The following is a 24,895-nucleotide window of genomic DNA, read 5'->3' as shown; positions in this document are numbered from 1 at the left end:
AGATATTATGTCACACCAATTGAATGGCTAGAATGAAAAAGTACTGATATACCAAATGTTGACAGGATGTGGAGAAATTGAATCTTTCATACATTGCTGTTAGTGTAAAATGGTACAGCTACTTTGGAACACTGGCAGTTTATTATAAAGTTAAATTTATACTTACCATATAACCCAGGTATTGCACTCCTGGATCTTTATCTCAGAAAAATACAAATTTATTTTAACACAAATCATGTACATAAATGATCATAGCAACTTAATTCATAATTGCTCAAAACTAGAAAGAAGCCAAATTTAGTAGGTCAACAGATAAATGTCCACACAATAGAATATTACTCAACAATAAAAGGAAACAACCTATTGATACACCCATGACTCAAATGGGTCTCAAGGGCATGATGCAAAAGCCATTCTCAAAGGGTTAAGTTTATATGATTCCATTTTTATATAAGTCCCAAAGTGACAAAATTATAGTGATAGAGAACAAATCAGTGGTTGCTAGGAGTTAGGTTTGGGAACAGGCTATGACTATTGAAAGGTAACAAGGGGGTATTTCTTTATAGTGATGTAACCGTTCCGTATTCCCATTGTGGTGATATTAAAATGTCACAGACTTATATGCCAGGGAGGAGGGAAGGAGGAAAGGGAGGGAGGGAGGGAAGGAAAGAATGTATAGAAGGAAGGAATGAAAGAAAAGAGAGAGAGAGGGATGGAAGGAAAGGAAGAAGGGAGAGGGAGGGAGATAAGGAAGGAAGAAGAGAGAGAGGGAAAAAGGGTGCATATAAAAATGGGTGAAATCCAAATAAGTTCTATATCTTTTGAGTTAAATAGCGTTGTACCAATGTCAGTTTTCTGGTTTGGGCAATGTACTATGGTACATATACAATAAGATATCATTGTGAGAAGTTGGATTATCATTGGGAGAAGGATAAGATATTATGTTTGGGAAAAGAAAGCTGCACTGGAACTCTCTGTACTGTTTTTTGCAAGTTCTGGTGGACCTTGAATTATTTTGAAATAAGTTATGTAAAAATTACACATATCCATTGTGGCCAGTGAGAAAAGTGCTAAGATATATAACAAAACTTAATGATATTCCCCCTTTCCCTCTCAGTGTTCCTAGAGCTGCCTAATTAATCTTGATTAGGAATTACAATCATGGATATCCCTGCCTTTTACTTATTTTAGTGTAATGAATTCAGTATTGTACCAATTAGTTTGACATTTATCATGGGATTTTATGTTTATTTTCAAAATTTAAAATTTCACCTTGATAGTTCCAGTATATGGGTCATCTCTGAGTCTGTTTTTGTGATTTTTTTTGTCTTTTGACATTTTGTTTTGTTTTGTGTTTGCTTTTTGTGTGTCTCATAATTTTTCATTGAATGCTGGATATTACGAAAGGAGAACAGTGCTTCTATCAGGTCAGTAGTGTCAGCATTGAGTTGATCCACTCTGGAGTTGAAACAGATTCAGGTTTTGTTGTTGCTGTGGTTACTGTAAGCATATTATAGGTTTCAAATTGCAGTAGTTACAGGAGGCTGTTGCCGTATATTCAGAATGGAGGTTCAGATGCTGAATTTTTCTCAGTGTTCATGCCCCATTATTGCCTTTCAATTAACCCAGTATGCTTGCATCTCAAAGGGTGTCTCATGCTACACTCTTGCCCTTCTCCCAACAGTAGAATGCTATTTTATAGGCTGGAATTGGGGTCTGGGAGTTCTCAGCTCCACTTTTAGTCCTGTGTAGACTTTGGGATGGGGCTTTTCTTAGAATTTATTTCCAGTCAACCAAACTGACTTAGATCTGTGGCAGGTATTGTACAGGAGAGACTTCTCCTTCTCAGTAATAGAAGCCATCTAACGGTATGTTGTAGAATCCTGGGCCCAAGTCTATTTCCTGCCACTCACTCAAGGATAGAGGGATTTTTTTCTTCTGTCATTCCCAAAGCACTGGGTTTTTCCTATGTCCTAAGGGTTTTGCTGCCCCTCTTTCATATGGCTTTTGCTCTATTCATAGAAGGGTCTGGGTAGGGGGTGGGGGGAATTTTCCCCTTTCCAGCGCAGCAGCCATTTTCCTCCCCTACATCCTCTGTACATCTTGCATCCACAGGAAGCTATCTCTGGACACCTAACCTGCCCTTGATATTTCTCATGAGCACCCAGTGGAGATCTGTGTAAAACATCCTATGAGTGAGTGCATACTTCCTTTTTGTCAGGTGTTCCCAAGAGTTCTAGGTGGTCGTTGGCCCCTCATCCTTCCATGCTCTGACCAAGGTAAGCTAGTTCATTCATTTCATTTGGCCTTGGAGGCGTGTTTCTCCTTGAAATTCAGACTGCTTGTTTGCCTTGTGAGCTTGGCTCTCTAATGGGCTCATGAAAAGTTACGACTGCACTTTATTCAGCTTTTCTTAAAGTGGCCCTTATGAGATAGTACAATTCTTTCTATTTTGTAGGTGAAGAAACAACAGTTAATAACTTGACCAATGTTATGGTTAGTAGTAAATTGTGAACTGCAGATCTGAATCCAGGCAATTTGGCTCAAAGGTCACATTCTTAAACATAAATGAAATTGACCTACAGTTTTATTTTTATTTTTATTTTTTTGAACTACATCAGGCATTTATTGTATTAATATATAAATATGTATGTTAATATATGACACAACCCCCAAACCAAATCACATATACATTAGCTGTCATTTCCCCTTTCCTCCAGCATTCCTTCTCCAGCCCTAAGCAACCACTTCTCTGCTTTCTGTCTCTATAGATTTGCCTCTTCTGGAAAATATTAAATATGCCTTTCTATCTCTATAGATTTTCCTCTTCTGGCAAATCATACAATATGTGTTCCTTTTTAACTGGCTTCTTTCACTTAGCATTGTTTTAAAAGTTCATCCATACTGTAGCTTGTATCAGTACCTCATATCTTTTTATTGATACATAATATTCATCATGCAGATACACCATGTTTATCAGATCATAAGTGGATGGACATTTAGTTTGTTTCTAGTTTTGGGCTATTATGAATAATGCTGTTATGATCATTCATGTGTAATTTTTTGTTTGGACATGTTTCCGTTTCTCTTGGTATATACCTAGGAGTGGAATTGGTGGATCATGTAGTAACCCTATGTTTGGCATCTCGAGGAGTTGTCCAGTTGTTTTCTTAGGGAGCTGCACCGTTTTACATGCTATGCAATCATATATAACATTTCCAAATTTTCCATATTCTGACCAACACTACCTAGTTTTTTACTGAAGGCATGCTAAAGTGGGTGTGAGGTGGTATCTCCTTGTAGCCTTGATTTGCATTTTTCTGATGACTAGTAAATAAAGAGATATTTTCATATGCTTATTGGCTATTTTTACATCTTCTTTAGAAATATGCCTGTTCTGATACTTTGCCCATTTTTGAATTGGGTTGTCTTTTCTTTGTTGAGTTATAAGATTTATATATTCTAGATATAAGTTCCTTGCCAGAGATATGATTTGTAAATAATTTTCCCATTATGTGGGTTGTTTTTTCACATTTTTGATGGTATACTTTAAAATACAGAAGTTTTAAATTTTTATTAAGCCCAGCTTAACTGTTTTTTAATTGTTGCTTGGGATTTTGTTTCGATCTAAGAAAGATTTGCCTAACTGAAGGACCCAAAAATTTGCAGTTATGTTTTTTCTTCTAGGAGTTTTATAGTTTTAGCTTTAACATTTAGATTTCTGAACAATTTGGAATTACTTTTGTATGTTGTATGATGAGGTATGGATCCAAATGCATTCTTTTGCATATGAATAGCCAGTTGTCTTGAGACCATTTGTTGAAAATGCTGCTTTTATCCCCATTGAATTGTTTCGTCACCCCTCTCAAAAGTCAATTGACCATAAATATGAGGTTGAGTTCTGGACTCTCAATTCTGTTCCACTTATCTGTATGTCTGTCCTTATGCTATTACCATACTATCTTGATTACTGTAGCTTTGTAGTAGGCATTACGTCAAGACCTGTTAGTCATCCAAGTTTGTTCTTTTTCAAGATTGTTTCAGCTATATCAGTTTTTCTATTAGGATTGCTAGCTTAATGAATGATATAAATTTCTACCTTTCACTGTGGTCTTGTTTAGATTGCATTAGAATGATGTTGGCTTAAGTAGTAAATAGGATCTGTTTTTTAAATCATATAGTCTTAGTGCCTTTTTATACAGTGAGTTTTAAATTACTTTTTCAGTTGTTTCAATATATCCATCTACTTTTCTGCTTCTTAAGTCAATTTTAGTGGCTTGTATATTTTGCTAGGAAAGTACCTTCTTTCCTTTGACTACCAGATTTGGTCCATAGAACTGTAAATAATTCTCTTATTTTATAATCTCTTCTAGTTCTCTATATTACTATCTCATCTTTATTGTAGCAACTTCTTTTTCCTTTTCCTTGTGCATAAATGATTGTACAGTGGGAAATACAATATCAGGAAATAGTTTGAAAAGGAAGAGAATGATATCAGATCTTGTACAGGTTGGATTCATACCATGGAAATGTGTCAGAATATTCAGAGATCAGATTTAGAAGGAGAAGAGAAATAAAAAGAAGAAACAATAGTGAATGCCAACATTTAAGTGGTACACAAAAATAAGTGGTTCACAAAGGAGACTAAACAGTAATAGAAAGATAGGAGGATAACCAAGAGACTGTGTTATCACACAATTCAGAATAGAATAAAATTCATGGAGTCGTTCAGTGTCAAATGCTGTAAACAAAAAATATAAAGTGTCTATTTGATGTGGCATATTAAGGCAGTGGTAGCTTTGTCATTGCAATTTCAGTTCATTGGTGGTAGTGGAAGCCTTGACTCTTGTAAATGGAAAGTTTAAAAGTAGAAAAATGTAAATTATTTTTTGAGGAGCTCGGTTATTAAGTAAAAGTGGGAAGGTTAGCGTATAATGTGTATATAATGCTGAGGAAGATTTGTTTTAAAGAATGAAGAGTGTAACAAATCTTTTTTGTTGTCTACTCAAATTCACTTATCCATCCCTCAAGGATTCTCTTTCTATAAGAAATCTGATGCATGGCCATGTAACCCAAAGCCATCTAATGGCCTTGAGCTGTATGGCCTGGTTTGAAAAGTTTGTAAGTCAGATTACTCCTTCAGTAATTTGAAATTGGGATACTGAAAGGGAAGGGAGCTAGTCAGTTTTGAATGCTAAACCAAATGATCATGAAGTAGGCCTGGGTCCATGTAGACAGCTATAGACTATGCGCAATCTGAAGTTATGAAGCAGTCAATTGGAAAAGAGGAGAGAAAGGAGTCAGTATATAAAGAAAACACCAATTTTTGAACAAGGGAGATGGGGAGAAATTCTGCCTTGGTTTCTAACAGTGTTCTGTTCCCTTGCCAGCCTTTGTTTTCTACGTAATAATTTTTTTCTCAAGAGAATGTCTTTCTTTACAAGCAAGACTCTGAGCTAGACCAGGTTTACAGTCTTTGCATACCAAATGTGGAATTGCTCTAACAGCATTCATTATGTGCTGTCTAAAATGAACAACTACAGTGAAAGGTGGTTCCATGGATTATAGCACCAGGTATAGTCAAATCATTATAGCCTATGCAGGTTCATCAAGTCCATCAAGACACAATAAAGACTGACGAGATGCAGTTGAAACAACTGTGAACTATAACCTCTGCCATGAAAGGAATACTGAATTACGGTGAGAAATTTCTGTGGAGATTATTTATGACAAATGTAAATGTAATGCTTATGATACTTGCATATAATTGCTTTTAACATTGCTTTTCTAATTGTGAGTTTCATAGTCAGTGTTGTTTTAGGAATTTGATACTTGATTTTGATAAGTAATGATACAAATATAAAATTACATTGCAAGCTTCCTTACAGGAACTGTTTTATACATTTTGTAATATGCCACAAACTTTAAAAAATGAATACTTGAATGATGGCACAAATTTTTAGTAGGAGACTGAATTTTAGGCCCAACAGGCAGATGTATCAGTATGTTAACTGACTTTGGATAGATCCTGGAATGCTTTTCCAACCTTTATGTCACCTGGTCTTTGTATCTGGCATTTTCTCTGATGGAAATGCTCTATACTGTCTATTCCCTTACTTTGTTCAGCTAATACCTACTTATCCTTTTTTCAGTTTGTCCACAGTACTTCTGGGAGAGGAATTTGGGTGGTAGAATGAAATTGTTTTAATAAGAAAGTGTTCACTGACCTGGAAAAAAATTGAATATGTAGGACTGTCAGTGTTCCCAGGCCTTCCTCCTAGGCCTTTCCTATCTCTGCCCACATCAATAGTAGGTACCTTCATTACTAGCTTCCTCCTTACCTTCTACTCTCATTGGTGATAGTGGAATCCTTGACTCTTGTAAATGTAAAGTTTAAAAGTGGAAAAATGTAAATTATTTTCTAAGGAGCTCATTATCTTCTCCCTTCTTTTTCTGACCTATTGACTTTTGGTATTACAATGGCCAAGAGGGTATAGAAGAGCAGGTGTCTGTGATATATTTTTGGAAACAATGTCCTGCATAGCTTTAAAGACAATACCTAGCAGAGGTCAGGTTAGGTAATAAATATAGGTTAATGGTTCTTTACAAAGGCATGTATTTGAATAATCAAAAAAATGTTTCCAAAATAATAAAATCTGGCCCGACACAAAGTCTACTGAATTGGAATTTTCTTTTTTTTTCAAGACAGGATCTCCTTCTGTCACCCAGGCTGGAGTGCAGTGGTGCAGTTGTAGCTCACTGCAGCCCCAATCTTCCAGGCCCAAGTGATCCTCCCACCTCAGCCTCCTAAGTAGCTGACACTACAGGCACACACTTCTGTGCCCTGCTAATTTTTTTTTTTTCATTTTTAGTAGAGATGAGATCTCACTATTTTGCCCAGGCTGGTCTGGAACTCCTGAGCTTAAGCTGTCTTCTCAGCTCAGCCTCCCAAGGTGCTGGGATTATAGATATGAGCCACTGTGCCTGACCTGAATTAGAATATCTTACTCTGAATTTGAAAACTTGCATGGTGTAGACTTTGTGTTTGGAAGGTAAAGTAAGGACAAAATAGTTCCTCAACCTTAGTTTTGTTTGATTTTCAAGTTGATTTCTATATTAGGATAATGTCAGTATTTTGGAAGCATTATCAGTTTTATGTCTTTTTAGTGCTTTCTTGGTATTTTAGGGGGAAGAATTGGTTGAGGCTACATGGTGAATGCTGGTCAAATGAAATTTTTCATTCTTTGAGTTTTAACTATTTCCAGTAATTGAATTCTATGTAAAGTTGTGCCCTAAAGTGATTTGGAATAAGTGATATATTAAATTCTTTGATGAATTACAGTATAGTAATGCTGTGAAAAATACAGCATAAAGTCCAGATTGGTTGCTTGAAATACTATGAAATTTAATTTGTTAGATCTTAAAACTTAAGCATTCTTTCTAAACTAAAACTATATTTTAATAAATAAACTTACTATTGTCAAATGCAATTAATTTACTTTACTAAGTAAGTATTTCTGCTTTGAAGCATGATATGGACAGTAGTTGAGACCTTCATTAGAGATTACATAAAATTCTCAGTAAAAGTAATTGCATTTACCAATGTAGTTTTCATACCAAACTAATCTTTATTCTAATATTTTTGACATGAGTGTTGATGTTCAGACATATAGTGTTTACCAGTTCATCTAAAGAACTTTAGCATATATATTTCTTTTCAAAAAAATAACATTCACAGACTGACATAGATATGTCCTCTACAACAAAATGACTTTATTGTGTTGTTCAGTGTTGGTTAGTTTTTCTGTTATGTTGATGCATTAAAACAGATATTAAATTTTATCATTAATGCAGTGCCTGGTCTCTCATCAAATCCCCTTAATTACAAATTGACTCCAAGGATTAGACAGCATGGATTTTAATTTTAACTGAAACAAAAAAAGGCATCTTGGAAAATCACTCTTGCCTACTGACTCATAGACACATTTTATAGATCCTATAATTTATTACTTAGTATTTAAAATTTGATACAAAAAGCATATTTCCAACATTTTTATTCTTTTGTGTATTTATGTTAAAAATTTTTAAAAATATATTTCACAGTCTTGAAAAAAATTTCATGTATTTTCAGATGAATGTCAACCTCTGGGAGTTTTGATAACTCACAGCCTTTTCTTTAGAAAATGTTAACTTTGAATAGTGTACAACCATAATTGTATCTAAATGACATTTATATTATCTTTTATTTGTACGTTCTTAATAATTTCACAAAATCATGCAACATAGTTTTATATATTCCGTGCAAGTGTTTTCAGTATAATCCAGTATCTTGTTTCAGGTATTGTTTGTGATTTATGACTATTTAATCTTCACTTTCTTTTGATACTTGCTATTTTAGGTTTAAGTCCAGAGTCATTTTTGTGTATTTTATTCTCAAGTTGTATCAGCATTTTTGTCCTTCTTTCTTAAAAGTGACAGTTTTTTATATTGCATTTTATTATATAATTATTCATTTTAAATACTAGAAAGACTATAATTTTTACTAGAAAAGGAGGATAGTGAAATTAAGTCATGATCACAGCCATCAAAAAAGTACATTTGTCCATTGTGTTTTTGCTCCGTTATATGGTGGTCAGGTTTTAAGCCTGAGGTGCCTCTTTTAAAAATTTTCTTACCGTATTAGTTGCTGGAATCTTACTTGTGTTAGTCATTTACTGGTTTTTATCTAGATCTACAAGTTTTCAGATAAGTACTTTACTTTTAGAAAGACCAAGAAAGAATTACCAACAAAACCTGAGTATTCTAAGATATATTAATATATTTGTTTTTAATAAATTCTGCTGTATTAATTACCTTCAGCTTTTGAGAGGTCGTAAAATGTAAGTAGTAACCTTCTTTCTAATTAAACAAATGTTTTATATCTTATATTTTTGTAAATTTAATTTTTAAATGACATTCCTTTACTGGCTTTTGTTGCTGTTGCTGTTAAACTGGATTTTTATATGCTGAAAGATACTTAACGTACAAATGAACTCAGCTCATCATGGCAGAGGAAGAAATTCATTGCCTAGAAACAGATTGTTTATGTACTATTAGATAGTAACATAAACCAACAAAAGCAAGGAAATTAACTACTAATACTGACACACTGCCCTTTCCTTGCTCTTTTGTGCCCATAGATATCATGCATATGTTATAATACCGGAGTATAGTGCACTCAGTTAAGAATTGTCAAACTTAATTCTAAATGTCTTTACTTCGTTGGTTTGTCACAACATTATTATTTTGTCTCAGTACTATATAATGTCGTTCACATTTGAGACAAAGCAATGCATGGATGGATCTGAACAAGATGGCAAAAGTTTACTTTTCTCTTATTTATTGTTGATTGCTTCTGCTTAGCCAAATATTATATAGCTCTGATATTAACTCTTCACAATTTTTAAAAAGGTAATAGAAAATGATAAAATATCTGAGGAAATTTTGGGAAAAATATAGCTACTGATATAAAATTGTCATTCGGTTTTATTTTTATTCCTATTCATTAATTTTTATTTTATTATTTAAAAAGGCAGACATCTCCTTATTAAAAGCTTACAGCACAAAGAAACTACTAGTTTTTTTATTAAAAATAATCAAATATACAAACAAGTGTGATTTCACAGAGCAGTTCTTACGTGGATTGCACAAAGGAATTATTTGTGAAATTCTGAGGGTAGGACTAAACCTCTCAAAATAACCTCCAAGATTAATTTGGGAACTGATTGATACTTGGCCATTCCCTTAACAGTACCTGTTTCTTGATGTATATGGTAAAACATAAAGAATTAATTTTTCTTTAGTTCTTATATTTACTAGTTAGGTTGTAACTTATCAATTCCTAATGAATTTTATCCCTGTTTAAGGGCAATTTTATACAGTTATAAGTAATAGATTGATATTTCAGTGTTTGAAAATTGATTCCATTTATGAGTTGATTCCGAAACCTGAGTTCCATGTTTTGTAGCAGTTTGGGAATTATTTTACTTTCTGTTTTCTATTTTTCTCTGTAAATGATTTCTACTCCTATTTAGGTACCTGTTAGGATACAGTTTTCTAAAAGAGAATTACATATTTCAATTAAACCTCTGCATTTTTCTGAGTTGTATGTTAAACCTTCCAAGAAGAAATCAGATATATTCTGTAAAAACTATACGATAGAAGAAACAATCTAAATGTGGTCAAGCAAAAGATTTTGCTTTAAGAAACTAAAGAAACTGCTGTAAAATATGGTGGAAGAGGGAGGGTGTGTAAGGTTGGGGTGGTGGAAATTTTTAAAGAAATTCCACTTTTTATCTTATGCAATTAATATTTAATTGGCTACATTTAAAAGTAGTGAAAAAGTGATCTATTTGCTAGAGATTTACAGAACAGCACTTTAAGCTCTTACTTATTCTGAGGTGTTGAAAGGTGAAACATTTGACATTTTCTTTTCGGGTTGCTTTAAAAAACAGAGGGCGGGAAAGAGGCGTTGCCACATCAGAGTTAAGGGTGTTTGTGGTTGTCCGTGACAGCAGCTCTAGTTTTAAAACACCTGTGTTTACTTTCCAGCTTTTCAGAATCTGCCTGAAAGTGGCCTAAGAATGGCACAGGCCTTCAGGATGGCTGGTTTTTTTATAGTACAGAAAAAGAACTAAACTTTACACTTTTATTTTCTGTTGCAAGCATTTGGTTCTTTTATTTTATACATTTTATCCCTATACATTCTTATATATGTCTGTAAGATGATGCATGATTTATATAATCTATACTATAATGTAACCATTTTTTAAAAAAAAGATTTCTTCTCAGCCTTTTGTTCACTGACTAGAAAAAGCTGATGAAAAACTGCTTTTTCCTGTGCAAATGTGTTTTCTTTCTTAATTGAAAGAAGTTTTTGAAAAATAAAAATTGATATACCATTTTAGAGAGAAACAAAAGAAAATTGCATGAACCAAAGTGGCCTAATATATAGCTTTGTTAATTTTTTATCCTTTATCCTTTTATCATTTCTCAAGTCTTCTTTTTATATCTTTTTCTTTATAGGAGTGGTTTTTAAAAATATTTTTATAAACCTACAAATGTAATTTTCCCTTGAGGTTTATTTATGTCTTCTTTAGTGGTTTGGAAATAGGTTGAGTTTCAGCCTACCTGTCATCTCTTAGCTGGTCATTGTTTCCAATTTATAGACTTGTGCTTTTTAAATAATTATATGGTACATTTTTATTATTTTATGACATTCATATGACACTGAAATATTATATAAACTTTATTCTCAATTTGAGATGTTCCTAGCTATGATATTTTAGTTTAATAAAATTGAGGTTTCTGTCTGATTTGTTTCGTATTTATTTTCAAACCTCTTTAATTCTTTAATACAGTAGACATAGCAAGATGTCATATATTCTGTGATGCATTCCTTCTACATGCAAATTCTTGATTACAGTAGCAGACATTTCCGTGAGATTACAGTTATGTCAAGCCTGGTTGATGTATAAAAGGAATAATTCTGTCTTTTGACAATAAATTGATCTTATTTCTCCATATAACTGGATTTTTAAACACTTTTTGTGTAGTTGAAACCCTTTTGAGAAACCAGTGCAAATGTTGAGTCTTCTCCCTAAAAAAAAAAAATAACAAGTTTACAGAAATTTGCATATAACTTCAAGGAGTTTATGTCCTTCCCAAGCTCACTGATGAGCTCTAGGTTAAGAACCTATATTCTAGGTCTTATTTTATTTGTATAATTGTTCATTGTTTAGATAGTTGCTTAGATAGTTGTTAATATAGTAGATCACAGAGAAATCACTGAGTCAAACACAGAATTAAGTGCTTAATTAATATGTCACCATGTTAGGTGTTAAAAGGCATAAAGCAATAATTGATCTTACTAGCTTTAAATATAAATAGCATTTTAAAAATATAGTTCATACTCCATAATGGCTACACATATATCTGTGTTCTAATTCCAGCTTTTCAATGGATTTGAAATACAAATTATAGTTATGTCATTTTTCCCAACAGAGCCAATTGATAATATGCCTATTATCTATTATACCTATTATCTCAAAATAAATTCAAGAAGTGTCATTGCATAAAAGCTATAAAAATAATATTCAATAATATTCCATTCAAAAACCGTAAGTTTGGTGTTGATATCCATCTAGGTGAAGAATGCTTAGCTGAAGACAGTACCTTAAAGGAATTATATATGAAAATGTGTATTACCTAGAAGATAATGAAACTGTGAGGAAAATTACTAAAAACTGAATTTTTCAAATATGAAACTATTTAGGAAACATTTTTTGAATATAAGGAAAGTGGTAAATTTAAGTGGCATAAATTATATAAAAATATAATATATTAAGGATTTATAATAGTTCTGTATTGTATATAGTTTAACATGGATCAGAAGAAATGTTTTGATCAGATGAAACAACTACTAAGAAAACAGTAATTTTGGCCGGGCGCGGTGGCTCACGCTTGTAATCCCAGCACTTTGGGAGGCCGAGGCGGGCAGATCACGAGGTCAGGAGATCGAGACCACGGTGAAACCCCGTGTCTACTAAAAATACAAAAAATTAGCTGGGCGTGGTGGCGGGCGCCTGTAGTCCCAGCTACTCGGAGAGGCTGAGGCAGGAGAATGGCGTGAACCCGGGAGGCGGAGCTTGCAGTGAGCCGAGATTGCGCCACTGCACTCCAGCCTGGGCGACAGAGTGAGACTCCATCTCAAAAAAATAAAAAGAAAAAAGAAAATAATAATTTTATTTCAAGTGTTCCATTTTCATTATTTTGTGTGACTAGGAAGGAAGTAAAGGGGAGGAAGGATTCTCGTAAGGCAATTAAGACCTTTGTTTCCAGAACCTCAAATTGTTGAACTTAAATCATGAAACCTGATACAGTATTTCCGTTGAGTGTATCAGTTTTGTCCTGGTAACAATTCCCATTTGGTAGTGCTATATACCTGTGACCTAACTTTCAGCCTAATTTATGTATATTCACTTTATTGTATTATATGAAATTTACGATTCTCTAACAAAAATGTGATATGTGTATCTGTCTCAAGGACATTTTTAACTTCCCTATTTATAAGACTATAGTTTTCTCTATGGCAGGTTTTTTCAATCTGGAAGCTATCAGTCTTGTTTTTAGAATGTATTTATTATAAAATATTGGGTGTTTTACAATCATGCTTCTCTAAAACTAATATTTTCCTGTGTAATTCTAAAGAGGAAATGAGAAAACTTCTAAGATCCAAAAGATGTATTAAAATAAATAAATAAAGGAAACTTGAGGTAGAAATTAAGATAATTGAACCAAGAGAAGGGAAAACCAAAGATGTGACTTGAAACGATGCAAATGTTTGATGATGTTACTTGGAAAATTATATATTATTTCTTGTCTAACTATAAGTGCGAACCAGAAAAAAATGTTAATCAGTGATTAGGAAAAACATTATGTAACAATTCCTAAACAATATAAGAGCTTAAGAAACATTGTCGGACTATCTTAGAAAGGATGAAAAAAAACTTGAGGTAATCAGCATTGTTGCAGAATTGTGGGGTTTTAACAATTATTTGTTTAAAAGAAAACTGAGACTTTAAGCACCTGTAAGCCTTTTTGTTTCAACTGTTATTGACTATCTTTCAAAAATGCATTAATACATTTTCTTGCCATGGTAAATTTTGTAAAATGAGTGTATTTGTATTGGATAGTATTTGCTTGTTTCAAGGGTTAGAAAACCACAACCCAAATTGCTCAAGCATAAGTGAAACTTATTGTTCACATAGTTGAAAAGACCAAGGACAGGGCTAACTTCCAGAGATTATTTTTGTTTTTTGTTTTTTTGTTTTACTTTTTTCAATCAATTTTGTTGACAGTAAATTTCATCCATTTAAGGTATACAGTTAAATGCATTTTGACATATATGTCCACCATAATGAAGATACAGAGCATTTCTATCATCCCACCAAAATATTTTTTTTTGTGCTGCCTCCCAGCCTCTATTCCCAGCCCAGCCAACCACTCATCTGCTTTTTTGTCACGATAAATTCACTTGCATTTTCTGGAATGCTATGCAAGTAGAGTCATATAATACCTACTCTTTTGTGTCTGGCTTCTTTCAACATGATGATTTTGAGATTCACACATGTCGTGTGTAATAGTAGCTCATTTCTCTTTTAACTTCAGCAAATTCTTGTGTAGGACCCCAAAACTTTTGTTCTGTATCTAGGTTTTGTTTGCTCTCCTCTATGTATTGGCTCGACATTCATGAGGTAGAAGATTCTGCCTTCTCAACTTCCCAGTTGAAGTCTAGAAGGAAAAAAAAGTTGTTTATCAAAAATAAAAACAAATTCTAGAATTGGGTCTTTTAAACTTGGATTGGACTACTAGAGGTCATATGCTTATTCATTTATCTCTAAAATGATTACTGTGACCAATAGAGTGAAATATACTGACTGCCTTAGGAGAATCTAGGTCTGCTCCTAAGGATATGTTATGAATAGGGGAAGAATGATTTTCTAAAAGAAATTGGAAATATTTTCCTACCAGAAACACTAAAAAAGAATGAAGGGTGGTAAAAACAAACAAAAAACAGATTTTTGCTGTAATAATATGTCTTCTTCATAAGACTAAAAAATGTATGCTGGCATGTAGTAAAACAGACTTCATTTCTATTTCTTATCTTTTCAACTCTTGAAGGAATAAAGATAATTCCAGAGTTAACATGTATGTGTAGATAATATTTGTATATGTACATGAATATTGCACCTAATGACATGATTGATATAGATTAGATCTCTTGTTTTCCAGCTGGATTTCCTGACATTCTGGTAATCTGAGACTTTCTTTACTCTTTTTCCTGTCAATTTTTGTATTATATATTTATTGTTCTATCTTCAGAGCCTAAATTTTGGATCCTTGAGAATCTTTTATTCATTGGAGTAAGAAGACTAGAGAGACTAAAACAGTTGAAGTGAAGAACCTGAAAGGAGAGCTTATTTTTGCAGCCACTTCTATCTCGTAGGCATGTGTTGATTATCTGCAGACAGAAATCTGAAAATTCTAGCTTTTTACTCCTGGAGAGCCATTGTCTGGTATTTAAAGAAAAAAAAAAAAAACAGATTTTTGGTTGATATTGAGGGGAGGGAGCATTAAGTACACATCCAGTAGTGCCTTCTGGATATCTGTGACTGCACAGGTTTGGAGATTAAAAACAAACAAAAAGTCTGAAAAGCAGGATGGATTTTGCAGCTGTTTTATAAGAACTAGAGGCTGGACGCGGTGGCTCACACCTGTAATCCCAATACTTTGGGAGGCCAAGATGGGTGGATCACCTGAGGTCAGGAGTTTGAGACCAGCTGCTCAACAGGGTGAAACCCTGTCTCTACTACAGAAAAAAAAAAAAAAAAATATATATATATATATGTGCGTGTGTATATATATATGTATATATATGTATGTATATATATGTGTATATATATGTATATACATATATATATATAAAATTAGCCAGGCATGGTGGTGGGCACCTGTAATCCCAGCTACTCTGGAGGCTGAAGCAGGAGAATCGCTTGAACCTAGGAGGTGGAGGTTGCAGTGAGCCAAGTTTGCACCATTGCATTCCAGCCTGGGCAACAAGAGCAAAACTACTTCTCAAGAAAAAAACAAAAAACAACTAGAGGCTAACTGACCCCCATATTCTGCAGTTCTTAATTAAAATGATCAGCCCCACTTTATCTACCTGGCAGAGATGAAGGTTAAACCTCAAGACTAAATAATATCTGGAATGTCGCTTATATATTATATACAATTGAAGACATTCCATTGAAAATTACTAGATACACAAGAAGATAAGACCACAGGCTCAAAACAAAGAGAAATACACGTTATATAAACTGACTTAAAGTTGATCCAATATTGGCATTAGATGACAGGGACTTTACAATAGCTATGATGAAAATATTCAAAAAGGTAGGAGAAATAAGACAGAAAATAGATGAAAATATTAAGCATTTCATTATAAAATTATAATCTCTATAAAACAATCAAATGGAAATCAAATAGAAATTCTAATAGTAATGAGCACAATATCTGAAATTAGATGAGCTTAGCAGAAAACAGGATTAGTAAATTAGATAACAAATCAACAGTACATTTTTAAATTATAGCAAAGATAAAAAGGAATTAGGGGAGAGGAGACGTAGCTGAGAGACAATGAAACTCAAAACAGTACAATATAGGTATAATTAGAGTCTCTGAAGGACATGAGAAAGACAACGTGACAAGCAGGAGTTGCCAAGATAGTAGCCAAGATTTCTCCAAAAACTGATGGAAATTTCAAACCACAAATTCTTGAAGCTCTTAAATACACCAAGTAGGATAAATAAAAGAAAATGACACATGGACACAATCTGATTAAAGTAATAAACTCAGAGATAAGGAGAAAAATTTTAAAGGTAGACTGAGGAAAAAAAGTTGTTCAAAGAACAGCATTACTGACTGCTGAATTCTCAATAGAAATAACAGAAGTCAAAAGAGATTAGAATAACATTGTTAAAGCTCCAAAAAAAAAAAAGCCAGTGTAAAATTCTATACCTAGTTTAAATATCTTTCAAAGTGGAATGTGACATAGTGACATGTAAATGTAGTTCAGACAAACAAACCCGAAGAGACTTAGTCACATGCAGAGGTGAATTGAAAAACATAGTAAAGGGGCTTCTTAAATCAAATGGAAGATGATAGCAAACACAAACACAGAAATGTAAGAAGGAATTCAGAGCAGCCGGAAGGATAAATGTGTTTGGAAATACTAAAATATTGATCTAATGAAGTCTAATCTTTTTTTTTTTTTTTTTTTTTTTTTTTTTTTTTGAGATGGAGTCTCACTCTGTTGCCATGCTGGAGTGCAGTGCCGTGAACTGAGCTCACTGCAACCTCCACCTTTCAGGTTCAAGCCATTCTCCTGCCTCAGCCTCCCAAGTAGCTGGGACTACAGGTGCATGCCACCACGTCCAGCTAATTTTTGTATTTTTAGTAGAAACAGGGTTTCAGCATGTTGGCCAGGCTGGTCTGTATCTCTTGACCTCCTGATCCACCTGCCTTGGCCTCCCAGAGTGCTGGGATTACAGGCATGAGCCACCATGCCCGGCCACTTATTTAAAATTAATAATAATGTCTTGTGTCATTTCAAATCCATGTATAAATTAAAATCCATGAGAAAAATAACCCTTAAGCCTAGAACTGGGTAATGGACTCAAAATGTTCTAAGGTTATAGCATTACTGGAGAAGTGATATATTTATATTAGACTGTTATAAGGCAGGAAAACAAGTTAGAATCTCTAAGATAACCATGAAAAGGACAAGAATTTGAATTTAGGAACTAATGAAGGGGGAAAGTGATATAATAGGATATACTTAAATAGTCCAAACTAAATATTAAAGTAATAAACATAATCCTGAAAAAAGAGTAATTTGTTAAACCAAGTGGACTAAATGTTCCAATTACTCCAATTTTGGTTTTTTTTTTCAGAATTGTTTTAGCTATTCTACTTTGCTTGCCTTTTATTTGTTTTAAAATCAACCAGTCTCTATCTACAAAAAAAAAATCCAGTTGGGCTTTTGATAGGAGAAATGACATCTTTACCATTGAGACTTCTGATCAAGGAACAGTGTATGTGTAACCAGTTATTTAGGTCTTCTTTGATTTATTTAATAAACATTTTGTTTATTGAACAAATGGATTTTGCACATTTGTTGCATTTACACCTAAGTATTTAATATTTAGCACTATTACAATGGTATTAATATTATTTTAACATTTTGCTTTCCAGTTTTACATTAATAGTATCCTACAGCTTTGATGGACTCACTTACTAGTTTTACAGTTGTTTTCTAAAGATTCCTTGGGATTTTCAATGTAATCATGTCATCTACAAATAGAGACATTTGTATTTTTTTCCATTCTGTATACCTTTTATTTCCTTTTCCTTCCTTATCGCATGGGCTGTAAGTTATTTAGGTAAATTAAATAATAGTGATGAGAACAGACATCATTGCCTTGTTCTCTATCTTGAGGAAAAGTATTCAGGATTTTACCTTAAGTATGTTGTTAGCTGTGGTTTTTTGTAAATATCCTTTATCCCTGTGACGAAGTTTTAGGCACTGACTAGTTTGCTAAAAGTTTTTATTGTGAATGGATGTTGAACTCTGTAGAAAGCTTTTTCAGCATCAGTTGGGCACAAAGGTAATTTGAACTTATGAAATCAAAAATAGATATCAAATAAGTTATAGTTTATTAAAGAAATTAAAGTCTTGTGCAACCTGGCTGCCTGTAGTGATTAGAATTGTGTGCCCCAAAAAGATATGTTCAAATCCTAATCCCAGTACCTCTGAAGTGACTTTATTTGGAAATAGGATCTTCGTAAATGTAATTGAGTTAAAATAAGGTTATACTGGATTAGGGTACCACCTAATCCAATGACTGGGGTCCTTATAAGAAGAGGAAAATTTGGACACAGATACAAAAGACACAGGAAAAAAAGCCATGTAATGAGGCAGAGATTAGTGTGTCCACAAGCCAAGGAATGTGAAAGATTGATGGCAACTACCAGAGCCCAAGAGAGAGGCACAGAAGATTCCCTCTCAGACCTTCCATAAGAAAGCAACTGTGCTGACACCTTGATTTTGAACTTCTGGCCTCCAGAAATGTGAGAGCATTTTTGTGGGTTTTAAGCCACCCAATTTGTGGTTTTTTGTTTCATTCAGTAGCCCTAGGAAACTAATACAGTGCCTTTTCTGGTAATATTTTTTTGAGTTCCAAAACATTCTTATTTTCCAAAAACCTAAGGTTTTGTTTTGTTGTATTTTGTTTTGTTTTTGTGTGTGTGTGTGTGTGGCGGGGGCGGGGGTGGGGGTTTGTTTTGTTTTGTTTTTACTATATAAGTACTTGTTGCAGCATACATATAACATCAAACTTGGGTGGTTCATTCTTCTTTTTCTAGGCTCCTTGTAGTGTTTTTTAGTGATCATCAAGCAGGTTTAAAGAAAAGCATATAAATTACTTACCTTTATTGTGTTTCTAAATTAAAGAGGACTTTTTTGTCCTATCCTTTGAAAATATAATTTTATGGCAGGCCAACCTTTTATTTATTTATTTACTTATTTATTTATTTTAATTTTTCCATAGGTTATTGGGGTACAGGTGGTATTTGGTTACATGAGTAAGTCCTTTAGTGGTGATTTGTGAAATTTTGGTGCACCCATCGCCCGAGCAATATACACTGCACCCTGTTTGTAGTCTTTTATCCCTCGCCCCCTCCCACCCCTCCTCCCAAGTCCCCAAAGTCCATTGTATCATTCTTATGCCTTTGTGTTCTCATAGCTTAGCTTCCACTTATCAGGGAGAACATATGATGATGTTTGGCTTTCCATTCCTGAGTTACTTCACTTAGAATAATAGTCTCCAGTCTCATCCAGGTTGCTGCAAATGCCGTTAATTCATTCCTTTGTATGGGTTAGTGGTGTTCTATCATATATATACATAAAACCGTGTTCTATCATATATATATCTCCACAGTTTCTTTATCCGCTCATTGATTAATGGACATTTGGGTTAGTTCCATGATTTTGCAAAAATTGAATTCACAAAATTCAAGATTTTGTGAATTGTGCTGCTATGAACATGCGTATACAAGTAAATTTTTCGTATGACTCTTTTTCTCTCTATAGATACCCAGTAGTGGGATTGCTGGATTAAATGGTAACTCTACTTTTAGTTCTTTAAGGAATTTTCATGCTGTTTTCCAAAATGGCTGTACTAGTTTACCTTCCCACCAGCAGTGTAGAAGTGTTCCCTGATCGCTGCGTCCATGCCATCATCTACTGTTTTTTTGATTTTTGAATTATGGCTATTCTTGCAGGAGTCAGGTGGTATCACATTGTGGTTTTGATTTGCATTTACTTGATCATTAGTTATGCTGAGCAGTTTTTTCATGTTTGTTGGCCATTTGTGTATCTTCTTTTGAGAATTGTCTGTTCATGTCCTTAGCCCACTTTTTGATGGGATTGTTTGTTTTTTTTTCTTACTGATTTGTTTGAGCTCATTGTAGATTCTGGATATTAGTCCTTTCTAAGATGTATAGATTGTGAAGATTTTCTCCCACTCTGTGTGTTGTCTGTTTACTCTGCTGACCGTTCCTGTTGCCATGCAAAACCTCTTTAGTTTAATTAAGTTCCAACTATTTATTTTTGTTTTTATTGCATTTGCTTTTGGGTTCTTGGTCATGAAATCCTTGCCTAAGCCAGTGTCTATAAGGGTTTTTCTAATGTTATCTTCCAGAATTTTTATAGTTGCAGGTCTTGGATTTAAGTCCTTAATCCATATTTAGTTGATTTTTGTATAAAGTGAGAGATAAGAATCCAGTTTCATTCTCCTACATGTGCCTAGCCAGTTATCCCAGCATCATTTGTTGAAAAGGGTGTCCTTTCCCCACTTTGTTTTTGTTTGCTTTGTTGAAGATCAGTTGGCTATATTTGGGTTTATTTCTGGGTTCTCTATTCTGTTGCATTGGTCTATGTGCCTGTTTTTATACCAGTACCGTGCTGTTTTGGTGACTATAGCCTTATAGTATAGTTTAAAATCAGGTAGTGCAATGCTTCCAAATTTGTTCTTATTGTTTAGTCTTGCTTTGGCTATGCGTGCTCCTTTTTGGTTCCATGTGAATTTTAGAATTGCTTTTTCTAATTCTGTGAAGAATGATGGTGGTGTTTTGATAGGGATTGCATTGAATTTGTAGATTGCTTTTGGCAGTATGGTCATTTTCAACAATATTGATTCTACCCATCCATGAGCATGGGATGTGTTTTCATTTGTTTGTGTCGTCTATGATTTCTTTCAGCAGTGTTTTCTAGTTTTCCTTGTAGAGGTCTTTTACCTCCTTGGTTAGGTATATTCCTAAATATTTTATTTATTTATTTATTTTGCAGCTATTATAAAAGGGGTTGAGTTCTTGATTTGATTCTCTGCTTGGTCACTGTTGGTTTATAGAAGAGCTACTGATTTGTATACATTAATCTTGTGTCCAGAAACTTTGCTGAATTCTTTTATCAGTTCTAGGAGCTTTCTGGAGGAGGCTTTAGAATGTTCGAGGTAAACGATCATATTGTCAGCAAACAGTGACAGTTTGATTTCCTCTTTACAGATTTGTGTGCCCTTGATTTCTTTCTCTTGTCTGATTGCTCTGGCTAGGACTTCCAGTACTATGTTGAAGAAGAATGGTGAGAATGGGCATCCCTGTCTTTTTCCAGTTCTCAGAGGGAATGCTTTCAACTTTTCCCCATTCAGTATTATGCTGGCTATGGGCTTGTCATAGATGGCTTTGATTACATACAGTTATGTCCCTTGTATGCCAATTTTGCTGAGAGTTTTAATCATAAAAGGATGCTGGATTTTGTTGAATGCTTTTTCTGCATCTGTTGAGATGATCATGTGATTTTTGTTTTTAATTCTGTTCATGTGGTGTATCACATTTATCGACTTGCACATGTTAAACCATCCGTGCATTCCTGGTATAAAACCCACTTGATCATGGTGGATTATCTTTTTGATATGTTGTTGGATTTGGTTAGCTAGTATTTTGTTAAGAATTTTAGCCTCTATGTTCATCAGGGATATCGGTCTGTAGTCTTCTTTTTTGGTTATGTTCTTTCCTGGTTTTGGTATTAGGGTGATGCTGCCTTCATAGGTTGAATTAGGGAGGGCTCCCTCTTTCTCTATCTTGTGGAATAGTCTCAAAAAGATTGGCACCAATTCTTCTTTGAATGTCTGGTAGAATTCTGCTGTGAATTCGTCTGGTCCTGGACTTTTTATTTTTGGCAATTTTTAAATTACCATTTCTAACTCGCTTGTTATTAGCCTGTTCAGGGTATCTAGTTCTTCCTAATTTTAGGAGGGTTGTATGTTTCTAGGAATTTATCCATCTCTTCTAGGTTTTCTAGTTTATGTGCATAAAGGTGTTCATAGTAGCCTTGAAGGATCTTTTGTCTTTCAGTGGTGTCAGTTACAATATCTCCTGTTTCATTTCTTAATGAGGTTATTTGGATTTTCTCTCTTCTTTTCTTGGTTAATCTTGATAACGGTCTGTCAATTTTATTTAACTTCTCAAAGAACCATCTTTTTGTTTCATTTATCCTTCGTGTTTGTTTTGTTTTGTTTTGCTTCAATTTCATTTAGTTCTGTTCTGATCTTGGTTATTTCCTTTCTTCTGCTGGGTTTGGGTTTGGTTTGTTCTTGTTCCTCTAGTTCCTTAATATATGACCTTAGAATGTCAGTTTGTGCTCTTTCAGTCTTTTTATGTAGGCATTTAGGGCTAAGAACTTTCCTGTTTTGTTTTTTTTTTTTTTTTTTTTTTTTTTTTTGAGACGGAGGCTTGCTCTGTCACCCAGGCTGGAGTGCAGTGGCATGATCTCAGCTCACTGCAAGCTCTGCCTCACAGGTTCAGCCATTCTCCTGCCTCAGCCTCCCAAGGAGCTGGGACTACAGGCACCTGCTACCACACCCAGTGAATTTTTTGTATTTTTATTAGAGATGGGGTTTCACTGTGTTAGCCAGGATGGTCTCGATCTCCTGACCTCATGATCCTCCTGCCTCAGCCTCCCAAAGTGCTGGGATTACAGGCGCGAGCTGCCACACCCGGCTAACTTTCCTCTTAGCACCACCTTTGCTGTATCCCAAAGGTTTTGATAGGTTGTGTCATTATTTTCATTCAATTCAAGGAATCTTTTAGTTTTTATCTTTATTTTGTTTTTGACCCAATGCTCATTGAGGAGCAGGTTATTTAATTTCCGTGTATTTGCATGGGTTTTTTGTTTGTTTGTTTGTTTTTTCTGAGATGCAGTCTCACTCTGTTGCCCAGGCTGGATTACAGTGGCATGATCTCTGCTCACTGCAACCTCCACCTCCTGGATGCCTCAGCCTCCCAAGTAGATGGGATTTCAGGTGCATGCTACCACACCCAACTAATTTTTGTATTTTTGGTAGACAGGGGTTTCACCATGTTGGCCAGGTTGGACTCAAACTGGCTGGTCTTGAACTCCTGACCTTGTGATCCACCTGCCTCAGCCTCCCAAAGTGCTGGGAATTCAGGCATGAGCTGCTGTGCCTGGCCTATTTGCATGGTTTTGAGGGTTCTTTTTGGAGTTGATTTCCAGTTTTATTCCACTGTGGTCTGAGAGAGGGCTTGATAAAATTTCAATTTTCTTAAATTTATTGAGGCTTATTTTATGGCCTATCATATGGTCTATCTTGGAGAAAGTTCCATTTACTGTGAAATAGAATATGTATTCTGTGGTTGTTGGATAAAATGTTCTGTATATATCTATTAAGTCCATTTGTTCCAAGGTATAGTGTAAATCCATTGTTTTTTTGTTGACATCCTGTCTTGATGACCTGTCTAGTGCTGTCAGTGGAGTACTGAAGTCCCCCACTATCATTGTCTTGCTGTCCATTTCATTTCTTAGGTCTGTTAGTAATTGTGTTATAACGTTTGGATCTCCAGTGTTAGGTGCATATATGTTTAGGATTGTGATATTTTCCTGTTGGACAAGGCCTTTTATCATTATATAATGTCCCTCCTTGTCTCTTTTAACTGTTGTTGCTTTAAGTTTGTTTGTCTGATATAAGAATAGCTACCCCTGCTCACTTTTGGTGTTCATTAGCATGAAATGCCTTTTTCAACCCCTTTACTTTATGTGAGTGCTTATGTGTTAGATGAGTCTCCTGAAGGCAGCAGATAGTTGGTGAGTTCTTATTCATTCTGTGGTTGTGTATCTTTTAAGTGGAGCATTTAGGCTATTTACATTCAATGTTAGTATTGAGATGTGAGGTACTATTGCATTCATCATGCTATTTGTTGCCTGTGTATCTTGTTTTTTTGTTTTTTGTTTTTGCTTTTTTTTTTTTTTTTTTTGAGACGGAGTCTCGCTCTGTCGCCCAGGCTGGAGTGCAGTGGTGCATCTCGGCTCACTGCAAGCTCCGCCTCCCGGGTTCACGCCATTCTCCTGCCTCAGCCTCTCCAAGTAGCTGGGACTACAGGCGCCCGCCACCACGCCCGGCTAATTTTTTTGTATTTTTAGTAGAGACGGGGTTTCATCGTGGTCTCGATCTCCTGACCTCGTGATCTGCCCGCCTTGGCCTCCCAAAGTGCTGGGATTACAAGCGTGAGCCACCGCGCCCGGCCTGTTTTTGCTTTTTAATGAGGTTCTGTTTTGATGTGTTTCCAGGATTTGTTTCAAGATTTAGAGCTCCTTTTAGCAGTTCTTGTAGTGGTGACTTGGTAGTGGTGAATTCTCTCAGCATTTGTTTGTCTGAAAAAAACTGTATCTTTCCTTCATACGTGATGTTTAGTTTCGCTGGATACAAAATTCTTGGCTGATAATTGTTTTGTTTGAGGAGGCTTAAGATAGGGTCCCAGTCCCTTCTAGCTTGTAGGGTTTCAGCTGAGAAATCTGCTGTTAATCTGATAGGCATTTTTTTTATAGGTTACCTGGTCCTTTTGTCTCACAGCTCTTACGATTCTTTCTTTCATATCAACTTTAGATAACCTGATGACAATGTGCCTAGGTGATGATTTTTTGTGATGAATTTCCCAGGTATTCCTTGTGCTTCTTGTGTTTGGATGTCTAGGTCTCTAGCAAGGCTGGGGAAGTTTTCCTCGATTATTCCCCCAAATATGTTTTCCAAACTTACAGATTTCTCTTCTTTTTCAGGCACACCAGTTATTCTTAGGTTTGGTCATTTAACATAATCCCAGCCTTCTTGGAGGCTTTGTTCGTATTTTCTTATTCTGTTTTCTTAGTCTTTGTTGGATTGGGTTA

The 24,895-nt window shown here is 34.7% G+C and overlaps 1 protein-coding gene and 1 long non-coding RNA gene across 10 annotated transcripts in view; one reads left to right on the top strand and one right to left on the bottom strand.

Moving 5' to 3' along the window:
- MIPOL1 (mirror-image polydactyly 1) overlaps positions 1-24,895 on the top strand; it is a 381,774-nt gene that overhangs the window by 198,449 nt on the left and 158,430 nt on the right. The gene's annotated exons all lie outside the window — the stretch shown is intronic.
- LOC134737489 (uncharacterized) overlaps positions 1-24,895 on the bottom strand; it is a 108,729-nt gene that overhangs the window by 358 nt on the left and 83,476 nt on the right. For 2 of the 3 annotated variants that reach the window (XR_010122455.1, XR_010122453.1), the window contains 2 exons: positions 14,121-14,331; positions 11,294-11,638 (listed from right to left, as the gene is read on the bottom strand). This is a non-coding gene — a long non-coding RNA (uncharacterized lncRNA). Of the gene's footprint in view, positions 1-11,293; positions 11,639-14,120; positions 14,332-24,895 lie in introns of those variants that run through there. The other variant, XR_010122454.1, reaches the window with a different exon arrangement.

Source organism: Symphalangus syndactylus, chromosome 9 (genome assembly GCF_028878055.3).
Source record: "Symphalangus syndactylus isolate Jambi chromosome 9, NHGRI_mSymSyn1-v2.1_pri, whole genome shotgun sequence".
NCBI classification, from domain to species: Eukaryota; Metazoa; Chordata; class Mammalia; order Primates; family Hylobatidae; genus Symphalangus; species Symphalangus syndactylus.
This window is presented reverse-complemented; position numbering and strand designations above follow the sequence as displayed.